Genomic DNA, 4,951 nt, shown 5'->3' with positions numbered 1-4,951 from the left:
AGAAAAAGAAAAGAAAAAGAGAGTAATGGAAGAATTGAACACGTGAATCAAGTGAAATGTTTTTGTTTTTTTTTGTGTTTTTTTTGACATTTTACGTTGGGTTCTCTTTGATTTGGAAGTATTGCCATTTTAGTGCATTATCCAGCCATGGAAATTAACTTCTAGTCTGATATTTACTGTAGTCATCTCCAAAGTCTTTCTTTAAATGTTTCAGTGTTTAATATCTTCTCCATGGTGAGGATTGTGTTTTTTTTTTTTAAAGGGAAGTCATTCATATTTATATGGGAAAATATGTAAGTTCTCTTCTGTTACTGAAAATTACTAATTTCTTGCATTCTATATATGGTATTTTATTGGTAATTGTCTTGATGAGTTTTAGACCAAGAAAGAGGGTAAATGGTTGATCTGTAGAATTTTAGAGTAGAGTGTGTCTGTATCACTTCCAGGATGGAAGGCTGGCTCACCTTTCAAGAAAACCAAGTCATGCAATTCCCATAATGCATGGGAGGAAAATAATTGCCCTGTACCTTTCTGAGCTCTTATCTGAGAACCCATGTAATAAAAGACAGATTAATAAGAGGAAAGCAGAAGTGTATTCACATTGTATACCTCATGTATACATAAGGGATACCCAGAAAGACTGTAACTCACTAAGATGGCTCAGGCCACCATCTTAAATATCATCTTTAGTTGAAGGCAAAAGAAAGGTGTGTGTGTGTGTATGTGTGTGTGCGCGTGCGTGTGCACACGTGCATGTGCGTGTGTGCGTGCGTGTGTGTGTGTGTGTGTCTTTGTGTGTCTGTGTGTAAGCCAGTCATGGGGGCTACGAGGAGCAGCACAGTAAACAAAGGACAGGTGGTGTTTGTTATGCAGAACTGCGTCAGCCACTTCTGCATTGATAAGAGTTTCTTGTAATTTAGAGTCATCCTTCCTGGTACAGAGAAGGGACGCCCTACAGAAAGAGATTTCCACTGTGAACCTAAATGTCCCCTACAGAAGGATAAACCCCTCAGTTTTCAGAGCTTCTCCGGTGTCTGCTGTTTCTCAGACCTAATCCGCTCAAAATGATCTTTATGCCTAAGAGATAGCATGTTCTGTTACCCTTCAATGTCATATCAAGCACGGGCCACCTAACCTAGTTCCCTCGGACACCATCAGATGAGATTGTAAGTGACACATGAAGGAAGTGACACTTGTGAACCACATCTTTGCTGTGTTTCCCGGTTTGCCTTGTGACATTTTGAACCTCACATGAGTTTCTGGAATCTTCTCACATATTAATTTTCTTGGTATAAATGACTATATGTGGGAAAGGCTATTTCAGAGAGAAAAACAAAAACCCATAGCCTTGCTGTGTGCTCTAATTTCAATGGCCTTTATTTTGGGTCAACCTATCTACAAGTCAGAGTCTGGGAAGTATTCATCTTTAGGGCTGTAAACTATAGGATTATTTATAAAAAGAAACTATAATATTTTTATACATTTCTCTTTATGCCTTATTCACATATTCCATTTAGAGGACTATTTCTTAGAACATGTGCCCAGTCAGCCTTGAAGTTACAGGTGAGATTTTAATTAGATAATATAATGCTAGTAGGAAGGAAAAACATTAAGCTATAATTTCTAAAATCTGAGCTCACGTGACATAAATTCATCCCAGATACTCTGTTTTCTAAGCAGCCGTGAGTTTGGCATGAAGGCCAGGTCTGCGTGGTGAACCTCAGTAATATGCTGCTGAATGGAGCCCTTCAGAGAGAGAGAAGAAACCAGTGTGGCTTAGTTTTTCACGTCCTCAGGCCAAAAACCGCCTTCTGCGATTTTTAAAAATATTTGTTGAACCCTGTGAAAGTTTATTCACCCTTTTGAAAGTGCACTGAGTAAATATATGAAACTACTTTGCATTTTAGCTGGTATGGAAAAGTTAGAATCACATTTTTGCATAATATTTCACAGGAGAGAAACACGTTCAGGCATTGCGATTGTACAAATATGATCACTCGCATGCCCATTGTTTTATTAGAGATGACAGTAAGGTTAGAGGTCAAGCTTCCTCAGTTTCTGGGTAAGTAGGGGATTTGTGTAAAGTTGTTCTGCACTTGGTATGTTTGGGGCAGTTAATTTTTACTTCTGGGTCTCTATGCCAAATGCACTGACAAGATGTGTTGTTGGTGAATATTTTCCAAACAGATAACTGCACTGGGAAGGTGGGGGGGGGGGGGGGCAGAGAGACAAAGAGAAAGAGAGAGAGAGAGAGAGAGAGAGAGAGAGAGAGAGAGAGAGAGGCAGAGCTCTAAATATTGAAGTGTTTCTGGTACCCTGGCAATTGTTCTCATAGAAGCACCTCTTGAGACAGAAGAAAAGGGAAAATCAGACCCCATGCCTGGCTGCCTCTCAACTACTCACCTCAGGAAAGCCAGCTTTTGAAATTTATTTTCAAATGAGGGCCTAAAGGAGTTGCCTTTGAATAAAAAATGTGTGTCAAATAATGGACTTGGATGTCACTTGGAGGGCAAAAACCCTTTTGCTAACTTTCAGATCTTGCTTTTTACAGATAGTGGAGGCCACAACATGACAAGTGGCTTTTTAATAAGTTAGGCTGCCTTGACTTGGAGTTTGAAGTCCACCTCACTGGGAAGGCACTGAAGAAAGAGGTGTTATTGCTTTTGAGCTTTTTCTGTTCTTCCCCTAGCTCCCGTTCTCACCAGTGGTTGCTAAATATAAGGACCCCAGAATTTATTTAGGATTACTGAATGCATAAAACAAGCAAAACACACACACACACACACACACACACACACACAGCAGAGCTAGATGATCATAAACAATCATTTGAAGATGACTATGGCTCTAAAACAGGCAAAAATGCTTTAACCAAACTTGTTGATCATCCATGTAAATGACTTTTACAGAAGATTTACGTTAAACCAACTTTTCTATAAGTTGTGGGGCCTCAGATAAATCTGGTAAAAAAAATTTTTTTTAATGTGTTAAAACATATATAACACAACCTGTCATTGTAACCATTTTTAAGTGTATAATTCAGTGTCATTAAATACATTCCCGCTGTTCCACAGCCACCGCCACCGTCCAATTCCAGACCTTTTTCATTTTCAAAATCTGCACCTATTCAATAGCAACTCCCTTCAGACCCAGCAGTATCCGTCTGTTGTCTATGAATTTGGCTACAGTACGTCCCTCATATAAGTGGAATCATATAGTGTTTGTCCCTTTATGACCGGTTTACTTACCATGATGTCCTCAAAGTTTATCCATGTGGTAACATATGTCAGAATTTCCTCCCCTGTAAAGTCCAAGCAATACTCCACAGTAGGTATGCAGCACATTTTATTTGGCCATTCGCCTGTTGGTGGCTATGAGGGGTGCTTCCCCTTCCTGGCTATTGTGGATAATGCTGCTGTGTCTGTGAGGATACACATACCTTTTCCTTGTTTTCAGTTTGCTTTGGGTACATTCTCAGAATTGGAATTACTGAAATGTATGGTTATACTATATGTAAGCTTTGAAGAACAGTCATAGTTTTTTCTATATTGGCTACACCCGTGGTCGGCAAACTGCAGCTCATGAGCTGCATGTAGCTCTTTGGCCCCTCGAGTGTGGCTCTTCCACAAAACACCACGGCCTGGGCAAATCTATCCTTTAAAAAAAAAAAAATTATATCTATCTATCTATCTATCTATCTATCTATCTATCTATCTATCTATATATATATAAAATTGATTTTTTACAGAGGAAGGGAGAGGGATAGAGAGCTAGAAACATCTATGAGAGATGTTCTTAAACATTGATCAGCTGCCTCCTGCACACCCCCTACCGGGGATGTGCCTGCAACCAATATACATGCCCTTGACGGGAATTGAACTTAGGACCTTTCAGTTCACAGGCCAATGCTCTATCCACTGAGACAAACAGGTTTTAGCGGCGAGTCTATTTTGAAGAAGTGGCATTAGAAGAAGTTTGTTTAAAAAATTTGGCTCTCAAAAGAAATTTCAATCGTTGTACTGTTGATATTTGACTCTGTTGACTAATGAGTTTGCTGACCACTGGGCTACACCATTTTACATTCTCACTGTGGTGCCAACATTTTTAGCCATCTGTTTGAGATAATACTCTCTCCTCTTATAGCGTTCTTTGTAGTCAGAGAAGTAGTCAAGGCATTCTTTCATTTAAATGTATTTAAATACAAAGGAAAGATTGTGAGATGCCTATAAAGGGTTTGGTTGCTAGACCTTGCTAATATTTCCATGAGCTTAAAACAATAGTTTTGATGTTTGCATCTTCACTTCTATTCCTAACTTGTGTATACACACATTTCCTATAGTTGCATAAACCATAAAAACTCTTAAAATTCTTTCTCACTTACCCTTTTGTTTCTCCATAATGTTTATTACTTTTATAGATGACAACACACTGCTCTATGTGTTAATAAAGATGTAATCATTATATCTGCCTTTTGGGGAGGATATGTTTAAATAGTGTTGCAGTTGGCATCTTCACAACTCTATTTCTCTTGCGTGATTTATTCTCTTAGGACTAATTCTCAGAAGTTGAGGAGATGGGGTTAAACTAGTTTTGTTTTTTTCAATGACTATTGCTCTGTGTTTAATACTTTTCTAAGGGAGATTCAATTTTTTTTCTTGCAACCTTGACATTAGACTTCCCAAAGACTTATATTTTTTAAATTATGTGTGTTGTTAAAATAGCATTTTGTCATTCAATAAATTTTAAGGATTTACTCTTATTTAGCATCAGCTCAATAAGTAAACATTATTTTGCTTTACTACAGATGAAGCCTGAATAACTCAGAAGTTGTCATTTAAATATTTGTTTATATGGTGAAAACTTTTTTTTTTCTTCTCATTAACCCTCAGAGAACTTTCTCAATGGAATATTTTACCTCTTTATGCACATGTAGGTTACCTGCTTAAGTGAA

The sequence above is a fragment of the Pipistrellus kuhlii genome, unplaced genomic scaffold, assembly GCF_014108245.1.
Source record: "Pipistrellus kuhlii isolate mPipKuh1 unplaced genomic scaffold, mPipKuh1.p scaffold_m20_p_10, whole genome shotgun sequence".
Classification (NCBI taxonomy): Eukaryota; Metazoa; Chordata; class Mammalia; order Chiroptera; family Vespertilionidae; genus Pipistrellus; species Pipistrellus kuhlii.
The sequence above is the reverse complement of the archived record's forward strand: the minus strand, read 5'-3'. Positions refer to the sequence as shown.